Source organism: Cavia porcellus, unplaced genomic scaffold, assembly GCF_034190915.1.
Source record: "Cavia porcellus strain 051 isolate PalLab524CR breed Dunkin Hartley unplaced genomic scaffold, mCavPor4.1 scaffold_16, whole genome shotgun sequence".
NCBI lineage: Eukaryota > Metazoa > Chordata > Mammalia > Rodentia > Caviidae > Cavia > Cavia porcellus.
Window position 1 is genome coordinate 23,128,052 of NW_026947499.1, and position 17,111 is coordinate 23,145,162.

Here is a 17,111-nt window from a genome sequence, read left to right on the forward strand (position 1 = left end):
AATACAAAGATGGGAACGAAAGGTTCTTGCTCTAGTATAAATAACCTAGTACAGTTATGGCGGTGGTCTAACGTGGCGGAAGGCCAAAGCAGGAACGCCTACCACTTCCTGCTTCTTCCTCAGCCTTAATTGCAACTCCCCTTCCAGTTTGCACGCGAAGAAAATTTGAATCAGCTCCTTGGGCATCACTGATGCCCATCCTAAGGGCCACCCCTGGTCAGAGGTTATATGTATATCCCATGCCCCACATTCTGGGCAGAGAAAGCCAGGCCATCAAGTCATGGACTTCTCTCCATGTCCTTGGAATAAAGGCTATTTTTACTTTATATTCTCTTTATTATCATGCCAAAAACTCAGGCAATATCCTACTTCCTAATAAAAAATAAATAAGCTGGACATGGTTGTGCAGGCTTGTCATCCCAGCACTTGGGACACTGAAGCAGGAGGATCAGTGAGAGTTTGAGACCAGCCTGAGTTACAAGATGAGCCAAGGCCATCCTGAACTGCATAATGTGAACTTACCTCAAAAATAAACAAATAAATAAATAAATAGGCAGAGGGAGACTGGGAGTGGAGGATATAGCTCAGTACAAAGACCCTGGCTTTAATCTCCATTACTACAAGAAACAAAACTACAACAAACCCAGACAGAAAGACTGAGAGACTCATTCAAATCACAGCCAGGGCAGGCAGACAAAAATCAGTGAGGGGGTTTTGTGTGTATAGTTTTGTAGTCCTGGAGATCAAACAGTGTCGCTGATGGTAAGCAAATGCTACACTGCTAGGCTATACCCTGTCCCCAATGAGAAAAAACTTTTTGTTTTTTGAGACAGGGTCTTACTATGTAGTTCAGGCTGAACTTGAACACTGTAGTCCAGTCTGATCCTGAACTTGTGGTGATCCTCTTGCCTCAACCTTCCAAATGTTGGATTACAGACATGTGCCACTACTGCTGGCTCCCAGTGACATTCTTAATCAACAGAGCCATCCAAATGAAATTCCTAAGCTCATTTCTGTAACATTTAGATAAAAAGTCTTTCAGGGACAGTTATGAGCCCTGGTCTCGGAAAAACTCATTATTTTAGAGCCACACTTTGTTTCTTATTTTTAACCTAAAGGCAAGTGTCTGACCTGACCACCCAGTTGACAATTCAACATCTTGGCACTGAATGGCTTTTGGCTAGTTCCAAAACTTCGAGGATAAGGATTTTCACTAAGAGGATGCTTGAGGTAACTTGTTATTGCTTCATCCTCCACAGCCTGCCCCATTTTCTCTAATCTTGGGAAACCTCCAAGCCATTCAATACATACTTAGTTAGGCATCTGCTCTGTGGCTCAAGTCAAGACCCCCTAACCTTCTTCTCACAGCTACCTGGTTCCACCTCCCAAATGTCTCTCTAGCCTTGCCTGTCCTTCACCCTACTTCTTCAGTCCTTTGGCTTTTTTTCCTGTCTACTGCACAATCTTAGCTGGCTTGCTCTGGCTCCAAACTATCTCAGCTCTAGGTCAGACTTGCCAAAGCCTACAGAACAAATGCTAGACTGTAGCGTGACATTCCCTTCTGGATTCCATCCCATCCCACATCTTAGAAGATACATACTTTCAATTATCTCTACCACTACCCTCTTATTGGCTCATTATTATTTAAATAAACTCTGATTTTTCCTATCAAAAGCAACTCTGGCCATCTGGGCATGGTATCAAAGTTAAGTTCAAGGTCAGCCTGAACTGAACAGTGAGAAGAGGACTCAAAAACCCAAAAAACAAAAAAACCCAACTCTGGACTCTGTTTTCTCTAGCTTCTACCCTTGCTGTTCCCCTTCATAGCTACACCTATGAAAAAGTTCTCTACACATCACTGTCTTCATTTCCTTATTTCTCATTTACTGCACAACTCGATGCAATCTCGCTTCCACCCCCACCATTTCTGCAAAACTGTCTCACCAAGGTCAAAGTGACTCTTGTTGCTAAATTCAATGGACACACTTCAGTCATTTTTTAAGCAAATATTTATTGAATGCCAACTACGTGTCCAACACCGTGTTAGGGAAACAGCACCAAACAAGAGAGAGATTAGACACAGCAAATATTAAACAATAACACAATTTATTTATAATTGGGGCAAGTAGCATGAAGGAGATGCAAAGCCCATGAAGCAGGGAAAACAGAAACAAAAACTCCTTAAAGCTGGCAACTGTTACCTTAAAACCTAGAGGGAACCAATTCTGACCCCTGGTCTACTATATAAACATTTAATAAAGTACTAAATGTCTTTACCCTAAACAAGCTTTCTTTCTTCACTGCTTATAAAGGGATATTTTGGTTACATATGATCTGTTCTGCATACCTGCCACACATATTCATGTCAGTGTACCTTGACATTTATATTTCAAGATGTTTGGTATGTTTAGGATACTCTGTCCATCTTTTCCCTTAATCAGACTCTTTTTTTTTTTGTACCAAGGATCCAACTCACGACTTCATGCTTGCAATGCTGGCGCTTATGCTGCTGAGCTAAATCCCTGGCCCAATTAGACTCTTTCTTGATGTTTCCCCAAAGGCAGGCAATGTTTGTTTCATTTGTCTATACCAGTTTTACATTTTTTGTTCTTTAATAGGTTTACTCTGCACATTTCTGTCTCCCTCAGGCATTCACTGTCAACCTTTCTTTCGCTGCTCCTCGCTCCCAGCTCTACTGGGCAAAAATTGCACCTTGGTCATCTTATCTCCATGGGCTAATATAGGTCCCATGCAGAACAGACACTCTTTTGGAAGCAAATTTAACTGAAAGGTTGACCCAGCCATCAGCTAGAAAAGTAAATTCCAAGGAAAAACTCCAAAGGACAGAGAGTAATGATACTTCCATTGGAATAGTTTCTGGTTCCCAGGATGACTCTCTATGAGTAAAGTCTCATGTGGCAAAACCTGGCTTTAGTTTCTTTGTTATATGTTCACACTACTTGTCTGTAAGTACCTGAGCAACATTATTAATGGAGAACCCCTAGCTTCTCTAGCTTCCCTAGCCTAGACTCTCTTCAAAAGAAACTTGTGGCCTCTTTATTCCTTTATAATCCTGAAATTCAGTGATCCTTACAATCTTTATTCAGGGAAAATTTAAAAGAAATAATGTGAAGTTTTGGGGATTTTTATGAAGCCCTAGTATAAATTACTGTACAATTACGGAGGTGGTCTAACATGGAGAAGGCCAAAGTGGGAACGCTTACCACTTCCTCTTCCTTCTTCAGCCCTAATTACACCTCCCTTTCCTGTCTGCGCGGAAAGAAAATGCCAATCAGTTCCTTACACATCATCAATATCTGCCCCATGCGTCACTTCCAATCAGAGGTCATATAACCCTCTGCCTGAAGTAGTTGAAGGAGACAGCCCAACTGCCATGGGTTGTATGCTCCTTTCCACGTCCTCAATAAACCTCTTTTCGTTTTGTATTTTTTGCTTCTCTATTGTGCCAGAAAACTCTTAACATTTTTGGTGCCGTGACTCAGATAGTGGAGTGTGTTAGCTTCTGGGAGTCACTTCTAGTTTGAGCTCCCCTGCCGATGAACCACCTTTCCTTCCTCCAGGACCTGTTTATTTGCCACTACTAATCCGCATGCAACGCCCACCCTCTTCATTCATCAAGGTGAGCTGCCGTGGAAGGTTTTCTGTTTCTGTTTCTGAAATTTGTAAGCTAGCATCAGAAAACCTATCTGTTGCCATTCCTAGACAGAGATAGCAGTTTTCATGTTCCTTGGGCAGGATAGCCCGGGGCAAAACAGTTACCTTATTGTTCCCTGGGACCCTGCCCTGCACTATTGGTGACGGCCGATGAGAACAGGTGTTGGTCTGTTCCATTCTATATGATAGTATCAAGTTTGAAGACACAGGCAACTACTTTGAAGACAATAAGATTCACTAAGATACCCATTCTGGTTTGACTATTGTCTTCTTTGGAAGTCCTGTAATGTTTACAATGCCTAAGTTTTATTGGTCTTGTTCTCTACTGTTTTGTCCAACTTTATAATATCTAATAAGATAGACAATTCTTTTTAAGGAAACAAGGGACAACGTTGATAACCATTGTTGATAAACTTGTACTCTGTTCTACACCATGTGCTATGTCTATCCTTGGTATTGACTGACAGCTTTGTTTTGCCATATTTGACTGTATTCTTCCCCCCCCCCAAAGAAAGTTAAAAAAAAAAAAAAAAAAAAAAGAACAGGTGTTGGGACTTTCTGTGTCACACTTTCAAAACAGGTGACGACCTCTCTCTCTCTCTCTCTCTTTTTTTGGCACTGGGGATGAATCTCATGACTTTGTGCTTATGCCACTGAGCTAAACTCCCCCAGCCCAGAGGACTTCTTTTGATAGATGTGATCCAGGACAGCTTTAACGTTCCTTTGGGGGAAGTTAAAGCTCTTATGTCCCGAAGCAAAGTTGTTCTCTCAGCTCACTTATAATTTGGTCATGGGGACCATTTCCTGTCCCCCGAAAAGCACAACTCTGGGGTGCCTGGTCCATAACCTTGGTGCTCTTGGCCTCCTGAAGGTTATAAAAACCAAAAAGCTGAACTTTTATGTTTTGTCACAACATCAGCATGTTGACAGAAAATTTATTTTTAGGCCTTTTTCACTTGGAGGATGTGTCCTTCTCTCATTCTGTCTTGCACCATGGCCCAAATACTTCTGGCTCACTCTGCTTCACCAGGATCTCTTCCTTCTTCCCCACCAGACCCCTTAGATGATGCGCCTCCTGTCTTTACTGCTCCTCCTCCATGTCCTCAATCCAAACCACTGGGCCTTTTCAACCACAGATCTCTGAGCCCTGTTTCATTTTGTTCTCTTTCCTTACCCACAGCAGTCTCTTAACTCTTTCTTTACTTCCTCTCCTCACTCTCAGACTCAGATCCCTCACCCTGAGCCATCTATCTGTCAGACAGCCCCACTTCCATCCCCACTACTCCTGTGTTGTCATTTTCCCCTCTGGCTCACCATACTTGGTCTTGTGCATTTCAGCCACCTAGCAGGCCACATGGTATTTGGCCGCCATCTTGCAATCCCATACCACATGGTCTTCAGCAGCCATCTTGCTGCAGCTCACATGGAGGACAGCCACCATCATTCAGTCCTCTACCATGTGACAGTGCACTGCCATCTTGTAACAGGTCACAGAGTAAATGGTCGCCATCTTGTGATCCCTCATCATGGGATCAGCAGCAGCCATCTTGTTACAGGTCAAATGATGACCAGTTGCCATCTTATGCTTCCCTGTTGCATGGTGATGAGTGGCCATTTTGTGGTTGATCACCCAATAACTTCCCACAGATGCCTGCTGGGCAATTAGTAGCTTGGTGGCCATCTACACCTCCCATTCCACAGCCTTCTCAGCTTTAATCCCTATTCTCTCTGAACAGGCTGGTCCCAAGGGACTAGTTCATATTCATATTCCTTTTTGCCTCACGGACCTATCTCAGAGTAACCATAAATTAGGTTTCTTTTCTGCTATTCTTATTTCAAGACATCTCTATTAATTAACCTACAAAAGGTTCACATTAGTCTATTTATTATAGTTCAAATTGGACAAATATATTTGTGTGCACTCTGATCTTGTAAGATGTTTATTAGTCTATATATCTGTTGTCTGTTTACCCAGTCTGTTTATACTGTGCAGATCATCTGTCCATGTTTGTCCATTTGTCTGCTCTGTAAACAGCTGTTCCTTTTTATTTGAGCTCAACAATATTGTCCCTTTAACTTTTTTTTGCATTTTCAGATCATTTAATCAAGGCTTATTTGGATTACAGATTTAAAAGGCTTGCTTCCACCTAGGTTGCTAGCTGGTCAAAATGATGCTAAAATTGATTAAACAAAATCCCTTGGGGTGAGGAGAGACTGGAAAAAACTTCAATTGATGGATAAGAAAGCGGCCACCTGTTGACTTTAACCAGCTCTTTTTTTTTTGTCTTTTTCTTTTTCATCAGTACCGGGGATTGAACTCACGACTGCCTGCTTACAAGGCAGGTGCTTATGCTGCTGAGCTAAATCCCCAGCCCCCAACCAGCTCTTATTGATTAATCGGAGGCTTCACTAATTCCATAGCCTTATGGGAGAAACCCCAACTAAAATTCACATCACTAAGACATTCCTTTTAGAGTCTTTTTACTGAGATTCACCAGATCTTTTCCCAAAAAAGACTATATGATGCATATTTAGGCCATAATTAACTATACTCAACTGGCTTTAAATGACACCATAGCTGATCTCTCTCGAAATAAAAAAGGTAAAATTAACAAAACAGGCCATCCTCCAAAATCAGATGGCATTAGACAGTCTAACAGCACAGGAGGTACTTATACAGTTGTAAAACTTAACTGTGTGTATGACAAATCAATGACACATCAGTTTCTAAAATTCCCTGGACCTTATCCTTATCCTACTTATGGGAAGCCATTAGCAGACCCATACTCATAAATATCCTGCTGATTCTATTATTTGTCCCCTGCATACTTAATTTATTCTTTGCCTTTGTCTCCTCTAGACTTAACTCTGTATGCCCACCCAAGATGAAAACACCTGCTATCTACTGAGGGCCACTAGTTAAAAGCTCTGCAGGGTATCCCAGACTGCCATTAGACAACTTCAATCCCCTTCAGCCTGAAGAAGCAAGATGGGTCATCGCCCATTACCTCTCATGGCAGTTTGCGTTACTTCTTCAGAGGGAAAAATGGTATAGGCAGTTGAGTCAGTTAAAAATATTATAGGCAGTCAGACAGGGCTAGGGACTCAAAGGAGCCTTGCATTCCCCAATATCCGATAGCTCCAAAATGTTTACGGGGACTTAAACCTATAATCAAGTGTCTTTTACACAATGGTTTTCTTTTTTTTTTTTTTTTTTTTGTCTTTTTCCTTTTTATCGGTACCAGGGATGGAACTCACAACTGCCTGCTTGCAAGGCAGGCGCTTATGTCACTGAGCTAAATCCCCAGCCCCCACAATTGTTTTCTTAAACCTACCCATTCACCCATTCACCCTACAATACTCCCATTCTCCCAGTACAAGCCTAACGGGTCCTATCATCTGGTACATGTAAGACCTTAGGGTAATCAATGATGCTGTTACCACAATTCATCCAGTGGTGCCAAACTCTTGTACTATGTTCTCTCATAGTCTTCCCTCCACCACTCACTTCATAGTTCTAGACCTTCAAGATGCCTTTTTTACCATCCCCCTACACCCTGATTGTCAGGATTCCTTTGCATTTATATAGACTGACCCAGACACTCTCAGGTCTCACACATGTCATCTCTGTATTAGAACCTCTCCTCAGGGACACATATCACCCCTTTCCTACTCATCAATTTCACAGACACACCCCTGGTCAGGATTGGCAAGCAGATTTTACATACATGCCCTGCCACAAAACTCTTAAATATCTTCTTACCTTTATCTGTACTTTTATAGGATAAAAGCCTTTCCCACAACCAGGGAGACTGCTGATGTAGTTACTAAAGTCCCATTACAAGAAATCATTCCAAGGTTTGGTTAACCTCAGAGTATCCAATCAGATAATAGTCCAGCCTTTATTTCTCAGATCCCTCAACAAGACTACAACCAAAGGAGGAGTGGCCCCTACCTGATCTTCCTCAGAACTTCAATGGTGGTCAAGGTTCCTGGACTGCCATCCTGGTTCCACATCACTCAAGCTAAGCAGTGCCCCCCTAACCCTAACTCCTCTGACTCTAAACATCCAGAATGGTCATCTGATCTCCTATCTCCTGTCTCCATCTCACCAAGGGCCCACAGCCACAACTTTCAGGCTAGGTCATGTTTTGTTATCCTATTCGGTTCCTGATCCCTTACATTCTTATTAGTTAATTTTTTCACTATATGATTCTAGGTAGTCTTTCCTAAAGAGTCTCACATTATACATAAAATTGTTTTCATGCTGTTCTACATAATAATTATCTTAGTTCTCTCTGCCCTCAGCTGTTTAATTAAACATGAGACCCCTGTAGGTCTAAGACCTCTTGTCACTTATGGTAACACAGCCATAGCTCCCCCCATCCTTAGTTTATAATTTCCCAAACATGATTCAACTGTCAGGCCTTACATTTCTCATGCTTCCCATTCTCTCCAGCCTAACTCCTGGACCAAGGACAAGTCCTACTTACATTTTTACTTTAACCCTTTCAGATGTGGGAATAATTGCCTCCTGTTAACTTCACCCCTCCTAACTCCATGCTTATTTTTCAGATTCTTTCTCACCATGGCACTGATGGAACAACACATTCAGATCAAGGGCACCTTTTATTCTACCTCTCCTGGGTCCTTTAATTATGAGAGATGATCTGCCTCCTCATAGTACCTTGTCTTTTTATTTCCTCAATCAAGGATGTGAGCATTCACCAACAAAAAACTTTGTCCTGGCTGAAACACCTGGTACCAGCTTCTATGTGGGGATCTACCATCATTCTGTCAGCCACCCCTAAATCCCAACACAACGCCCCTATTCAGCAGGAAATAGTAAGAGACAGTCTTCATCCTTTTCCTAACAATATAAAGATGGGAATGAAAGGTTGTTGCCCTAGTATATTGGGGTCTGTACAATTACAGCGGTGGTCAAACATGGCGGAAGGCCAAAGCAGGAACGCCTATCACTTCTTCCTTCTTCTTTAGCCCTAATTGCAACCCCCTTTCCAGTTTGCATGCAAAGAAAATGCCAATCAGTTCCTCACACATCATCAAAATCCGCCCCATGCACCACTTCCGATCAGAGGTCATGTAACTCTCTACCTCTCCATATCCAGTTAAAGGAGACAGTCCAACCACCAGGGGTTGTATGCTCCTTTCCATGTCCTCAATAAACCTGTTCTTTTTGCTTCTCTATTGTGCCAGAAAACTCTAACAAATGGAAAATCAGAATTCAATTTTTCCTAGAAGGAAAAAGAAAGGCTGTTCACTCTCTCTCTCCAGTATTTGCCCCTCACATTTGTAGCCTTATCAACAGTGGTTACTGACTGTCACAATGCAAAAAAGGAATCTTGATTAAGTCAATAAGGGGTCAAACAATAAGGGGTCAAACAATAAGGGGTCCTTATCTGGTGTTAAATGAATAGAAACCATATCTTCAGTTACTAAAATCTGTTGCTTTAAAGAAATGGCAATACGTAACACAAAGTAAGAATTACAGCAAATCACAAAGGTTTTCATGTTTAGCCAGGCATGGTGGTATACTCCTGTAAGCCTAGCACTTGGGGAGGCTAGGGCATGAGGATCCTTGTGAGGAGACAAACCTGGGCTACAAAGTGAGCACAAGGCCAGCCTGAACTCCATAGCATAGCAAGACCTTGTCTCAAAAAAAAAAAGTTCGCACTTTTTTTATTTTTATTTTTTTGTGTGTGACAGGGTCTTACTATGTAGCTCTCGCTGGCCTCCAACTTACAGTGATCTTCACCACACCTGGCTATAAAGGTTCTCACCTTTAGAGCCTTTTGAATCTCGGTATAAAATGCATTCACTTTATGTAAGTTCTTTCTCTCTCCACTTAATAACTGGTGACATGAACCTCAAACAATCTGTGAATCTACCAGGGTAGCCACTAGGATGACAGGATGGTAAGGATAGAGAATCTTTAAAACAATCTAAACCAATCTTTTAATTTTTTTTAAAACAGTGGGCTCAGAGAAGTGAGTAGCCCAACTATCATCGAGCTAGAGAGAGCTAGTCCTGCAGGGACTCAAACTCATGATGGCCCAGGACAAGTCCAGTTGCATTTTTATTACCTTATCCAGCCTCGGACAAACTGACTTTTGCTCAAGACCCCAGTCATTCAGAGGGCCCAGCTTACAGCCAGGACTCAACAGTCACTTTAAACTTGGTCTAAGATGGGTTTCTGCAAACTAGTCCTTTTTGAACTTCAAAGTGGAAAGAAATTCCCAAGCACTGAGAGTTCATGAGATCCTAATGCCTAGTCTGAACTAACATATATAGATCCTGTCCTTTATTTGAGAAAAATCTTTCTTTCAAGCTTCTCATATTCCACCAGACAATGAGGACCAGGAACAATACCCAGCCAATTCAGTGCACCACAAAACAAGTATGGTAACTACTGGGCCTCCTGAGAACTGGCAGGTCAGGTATATAGTAAATCTCACTTGTTCCAGGACAAAGCAGGAAACAGAAGGGTAGGGCAGCAGCTGTGGGGGAACTGCCAAAAGAAAAAGATCATACTGTAATAAAATGACTATCAGCAAGACTAACGATAATGATTAACATTCCTCTAGATACTTTCCCCATCTCCCCAATGGTTTTCTTCCTCACTAGCTTACCAAAGGGAGTGTCTCAGGAAGAAAGATTAGATGAATTTTAAAGGAGCTTCTGAAATTCTTTGGATCTTAAATTCTTCTTTTGCAAAAAGGATCAAATGATTCCTCCCAGCTCTGAGAGTCTGTACACCAGATGAGGGGCCTCTCAATTTTCAGGTTAAGCCGGAAACATTGGCATCTCTGAAAGTTTAACTGTCACTGTTGTTCTCTTCTTTCCTTCTTTAGTTTCTTAGGAAAAATTTGTGAGGCTCAAGCAAAAGAACTACCTTTAAGAGCTGGATTTGAAACCTGCCTGTACTATTTGCCTCCATGTCCTTGGGTATATTGTGTGTCTCTCTTTCAGTGTGGTAGTAAATGGCTATAATCCCAGCTACTCAGGAGGCTGAGGCAGAGGACTCCAATTTTGTGGTCAGCCTGGGTAACTTCGCAAAACTGGCTCGAAATAAAAAATAAGGGCTACAGACATAGCTCAGTGATTGAGCTTAGTGATTGCCTAGCATATGGGAGGCACTGGGTTTGATTTCTTGTACTACAAGGAAAAAATATTTACTCACTGTGAGCATGTCCTAACCTTTAAAAAAAGGATAATGCCATCTACCTTACATGATTACTCCGTATATTAAAATAAATAATAGATGTGAAAACACCTCTCGCAGTGCCTGGCACTTAGTTGGACCCATTATTGAATTATTTCAAATCTTCCTGCTTGTATATCTAGGAACCTGGCCAGGGAAAAGGCTGAACTAAACAGCTTAACTTCTAAAATCTTAAGGAAATGTTTTCAAAACAAATTCAGCCAACTTTTTCTATGTGCCCATGTACAAGCCACAGCCTAGGTCAGAAACTACTTCAAGCCCTGGTAAATACTCAAGGGACATGAAGGACAAGAATTGGTAGAGAAATAATAAGTCAGAGAATGACAAGTTAGGCATTCCCTACAGGATAGGCTCCCTACAGTAATAGGACACATTACAGAGACACAAAACAGTTCCTATAACTTTCAGGCTCTCAGTTCTAACCATAAACATACTTTAAATGAATGAGTAGACATTTTTTTATCTGGGAGAAGATCTGCAAAGGAACTCTTTATCAGGGAATTTGTTACTCAATTCTTATATTCTCATACAGCAGTTCTCTATCTGTGGTTAGTCACAAAAAAATGACTTTGAGTCCTAACCAGGTGTTATAATGTCCTAAGCACTATTCAAGTATGAATTAAATACAAAGATCCCCCAAGATAAAGATTAGTATTATTAGACTACAAAGCTTGTGTTTTTAACTACCTTTTAGAGTTTCTTGCCTGATCCACCAAATTACAGACAGAAAAGACCTCATAAAATATAAGGGTAAAGGTTCAAGGAATACCTCTTTTTTTCTTTTCTATTTTTGTGGCACGAGGTACTGAACCCAGGTCTTCCCACTGAGCTCTATCTTCAGCTCTTTTTTTTTTTTTTTTTTTTTTGTATCTTTCGTTTGTTTGTTCTTTGCCTTGTATTCATTTTATGCAGTCAAGGCAATCCTCTTTCCTCAGGCTTCTGGACTGCTGGGACTATAGGTAGGCACCACCAGGCCCAATTTACCTTTCCCTTTGAGATGGTAAATTGCCCGCCCAGGTTAGGTTAGAATGTGTAATCTTCCTGCCTCAGCCTCCCAGATCCTGGGTTATGGGAATGTACTATCACATCCAGCCTCAAAGAATACTTTAATGAAGCAGGCAATGCTTCCATTTTCTAGCTACTGCTAGATACAAATTGATTAAGTAAAAACTTAATTTCCCCTATCATATAAAGGTCAAGGATAGGGCCAGGGATATAGTTCAATGGCACAGTGCTTGCCTGGCCAACACAAGGTTCTCAGTTGAATTCCCAGTACTCAAAGAAAGGAGGGAAGGAAGAAAGAAAGGAAAAAACAAACAAAGTTTGGTCAAGGATAAGAATGAAGGGTAGACTTGTATGAGAATGCTACAGCTCTAGAGCCTCTTAGTGAATGATGCCTAGGGGTGGGCCCAAATCTCCCTTAGTAATGTTCCTGAGTCCTAGTCAGCTGCACATTGCACTGACTAGAATCCAGCCCTGGGCTTGGAATCAGCTCAACTTCCATAAAATGGATAAAATTCATCATCAATGTGGAAAGTCTAATATGGTCCCTTGAAGATGATAGGGCTTTATTGAGCTTTGAATCTTTAGTTCTCTTGAATCCTACTGTGGTCCCTCCATCCCATACCCAGGACCGTCCAAGTCTCCCTGCCTTGCCCATGTCATAAGACATCTCCTAATGGTCAGTGCTGCCTTCTCCAACCTTGCCCTAACATCTCATCTCAGTCTACTCTACTTACCTCCAGACAGGTGCTGTGCCCACATATCATGACTTTCTGATTGTAAGCCTAAGTGTCTACTGCAGACAGAGAAATTTTACAGTCCTCAACCTTGCATTAAACCTCCCAGTCTTTCTCAGCCTTACCTTCATCTTCCTGTGACTTTCTAAGTCTCAATCCTTCCTCTACTACACCTCCCTTTTTCTCCCAGTTTCTTCACTATAAAGTTACCATCTCTTCTACCTTTTTAAAAAACCTACCTAATAGTTATCAAATCTTACCTCCTTTTAGACATATTTCTGAAGACTGGGGGTACAGTGCAGTGACACAGCATATGCTTAGCATGTATGAGGCCCTGGGTTCAATGCCCAGCACCAAAAAAGGGGGAAAAAAAAAACAAACCCCAGATAACATCAAAGTATTCCCTGACTGAAACTGGTAGGTACCTTGAACACTTTGCTATCCTTCAAACATTTCCTGACTCATTGCTCCTCTTTATTTTACTTTTATATCTCTTGAAAGCATTACTGATTATGATATTTATTTATTTTCCATCTCTACTACCAGAACACATGGATAAAGGAATTTGTTTTATTTTGTTTCCTGCTGTAACCCTTAAGACTGAAAAGTACTTGGCACACAGTAGGTCCTCAACAGGTATTTGTGGAATATAAGAACAAAATTCTCCCTCATTTTTGAAATTCTATAATGTTTTCTTTTTTTTTTTTTTTTTTTTTTGTCTTTTTCCTTTTTTTATCAGTACCAGGGATCGAACCCACAACTGCCTGCTTTCAAGACAGGCGCTTATGTCACTGAGCTAAATCCCCAGACCCTAATATTTTCACCTGGAGGTCTAACATCTTACATTGAAAGGTCTAGTTTTTTTTTCTTCTTCTTCCTTAAATTACCTAATTAGCGAATTTCTCAAGAGCACAAACAATATATTATTATTATTTTTACAAATATTTATTAAGGATTTTCTATGTGCCAGATCCCATATATCTCTGTCTTTTTTTTTTTTTTTGTCTTTTTCTTTATTGGTACCGGGGATCGAACTCAGGACTGCCTGCTTGTAAGACAGGCACTTATGCCGCTGAGCTAAATCCCCAGCCCCCAGATCCCATATATCTCAAATAGACACCACAGGCACTCAGTAAATATTTGATTTCTCTGTTGTTGATTCTCTCATTACACACAAGATATCTGAGATGCTTTGGAACATAATTTGAGCTGAACAAGTAAAAGTTTTAAGTCCTACTTCCTTCTCTGACTCCCCAGACAAGTTATTTTTGCTGTTTGTAATACAGAAAAGGTGAAGCACTTAATTTGAAGCTGGAAAATAAGAATTCTGATAACCACTTACTTGACTATGGAACCCTGAACAAGTCATTTCTGGGACTTAATCTCTTTACCTATAAAAAGCCATTATAAAGGATGTAGCTCAATGATACGTACCTGAGACAAATGGATCATTTGAGACAAGGAGTTCAGAGCCAGTCTGGGCAATATAAATGAGATCCCACCTCTTAGAAATACAAATTTTTTTGGCCAAAGGATTTAGCTCAGTGGCATAAGCGCCTACCTGGCAAGCTCAAGGTCATGAGTTCGATCCCCAGTACCAAAAAAAGAAAAAGAAAGAAAGAAAAAAAGAAATACAAATTTTTTTTTCCATCTTTTTGAGACAAGATTTCCCTATGAAGTTCAGGTTGGCCTCAAACTCACATTGTAGCTCAGGCTGGCTTTGAACTTGCAGCAATGATGATCCTCCTATCTTGGGGTCTCGAGTGCTGGGATTTCAGGTGTGTGCCACCATGCCTGGCTCTTTTCTTGTTTAGTTTTTAAATTTTTATTATTTTATTTGCTGATTTTTATTTTTTGTGATACTGGAGACTGAATACAAAGACTTCACGATGGGCTTCATCTCCGTCTCTTTTTTTTTTTACTTTAAAATTTTATGACTGAGTCTTAAATAGCCACATTGGCCCAGCCTATGCTCAAATTTGTGTTTCTCCTGCTCAGCCTCCCAGATTGCTGGGATTATAGCCTGGCTCTTGATGTGTTCAGATAGTACTTATCTCAACTACTACCTCAATTATCATACCACTTGATCAACTGCTATCTTAATCTTTTTTTTATTATTTAAAGAAAGACAAAACAAAATAGAAAATGGGCAGAAATAATACATACTTTCAAAGAAAAGAAATAAACAGTAATAAATCACTAGTTGATGTATACATATTGTCCCTCCACAAAGAGTTGTTCAAGATACAAAAGGGAAACATATAAATGGGAATTCAACCAAAGAGACCACAAACAGTTCTGTTCAACTATCCAACAAAAACTAAGTATATGGCTATCAATCCTATACAGTAGACATGTACACATTTGTCCATATCTTCATTTATGTTGAGACCTAACAAAACTTATTAGATTAAAATCCTTCTGAACAAAGATTAATAATATTACTGGATTTCACATTATAACACTCCAGAATCAGCACTGGGTACTGCAGTACCCCTTTCTTTCCTTCAAAGTATTTGTTCATTTCATCATGTGTGATAAGATCAGTTCTCATATAACTGTTTATAGGTTTTACACAAGCATGAGTCTTACTATGTATTTCTATCCTTTCTGTATTAGAGGGAGAAACAGAACAACGCAGGACAGGACTAAACATTTTCTTATAGACACATAAAACTAAAAAGACATATAAAACTGCTGTATAAGGAGTTCTACCATGGTCACTGTGCTGTTTCTTGTTATCATCAACAGAATTGGCAGATAAAGTATAATTGAACATATCAGTACATAACAGAATTAACAGAAATACAACTTTGTAGATAGTGTAGAGCTACAAAAACAGGTTGTAATCAAATCAGAATGGATATTATGGTGAATCATTGTCATTTTCATTATAGTTGTCTATACTCCTCAACTTGATACCAGCAAACTAACAGTTTTGAATAAAATGTCAATAATAAGCAGCAATCAAACAAGTCAGATTTAACTAAGATAAGTCATGATTCTACAGTATAAGTCATACAAGGATCCTGATTGAGTTAATAGGAAATTAAAGATGGCCACTGTGCTATGTCCTGATATCTTCAGGACAGCTGTCTGTGCCCTCAGATCCAGTGCTTGTATACAAACTAGGAAGGAACAAGTTCCAACCAACCAGAGTGGTGCAAGTAATAGGAGTTTTAATTTCTGATACATGATTAGCTATGTCTTCTGCTGTGTTTTTTTTTTTTTTTTTTTTTTGAAGACTGTTTCTCCCCTTTACTCCCTCAGAATGAACTGTGTATTTTTGGGTCTCCCTAACACTCACGGTTTTGTATTGGGGGGGTAACCTGCTATTTACCTAAGTGTTTCCAAACTTCCTCAATCCTGGGCTGGATTTCTAGTTATGTTTCTTCATTTATTAAAGCCTGTCTGTTCAACCTATCCATAAATACCGGTCTAGTTACCCCTATTACTCTCTGGTTCCCTATTACATCGAGTTCTGTTTTCTATTTGATTTTGGTCCATATAACCTTCTTCAGGCTAATTATTTTTTTTCTCTAAAGAGCCTCTTTGGACCCTACCTTTTGATACACTCTGCCTGCGATTCTCTCTCTTTTCCCTTAAGTTAGTGTATCTAGGCCATCTATATTAGAAATTATATCCAACTTTCTTTGCCTCATTTCTGTGTGCTCTTTTTCTGTCATTAACTGCTACCTTAATTATTTACTATCTCTAGAAATATAAGCACTACAGGATTGTGTCCATTTTGTTCACCACTGTTCATCATCTTATTCCTCTTCAGCACTTAAGTTGATGGCACAACAAATCTTTTATAAATTAATACATAAAGTCTCTTGTTTCTATCAGAGGAAATCTAATAAAAACAATTACAATGTAGGTCTACAGTATGAAGTTGGGGGAGTCACCTTTAAAATCTTTCACAAGTTTCTGAGAATTAAGGTTCATGACAAGCAATCTACCTTACATAGTGCTCAGAGTCACTGGAAATTATCTGAGTTGAAGCTTAAGAAAATGTTAAAGCAAGGGACAGACGATATTTCCACCCCTAGCTCTCACTCTCCAGAAACCAATTAGCATCAGTGAGGTAAAAATCCCACGCATGCTCCCATGGTGAGGAAATGACCCACCGGTGGCCTGCTCCTTGTATTCAGGATGGAGGAAGTGACTGTTCACAAGCCAAAAGTCAGGAAGCAGAGGGCAGATGTCCATCCCTTCTCAGCCACACAATTGTCTCTTGGCAACTCTAGAAAGCTTGTGGAGGCTGACCTTGGTGGACCCAGTGGCTAGGTCCCCACAAGGTGGCTTGGAAACACAGGAAAAAAGGCTCCTGGGATTGGAAACAGGTCTAGCAGGAAGCTGCAGGATAATGTGTCGGGTGACTAGAAGGAAGGGGACTGCAGGTCCACCTCACGCAACTCTGAAGCTACCCTCTGTCCTCAGAAAACTCCTCT

At 40.4% G+C, this 17,111-nt stretch overlaps 1 protein-coding gene across 1 annotated transcript in view; it reads right to left on the minus strand.

Annotated features, from left to right (window-relative positions):
• The window catches only part of Limk2 (LIM domain kinase 2), an 88,509-nt gene that overhangs the window by 70,477 nt on the left and 921 nt on the right, over positions 1-17,111 (minus strand). The window lies entirely within an intron of this gene.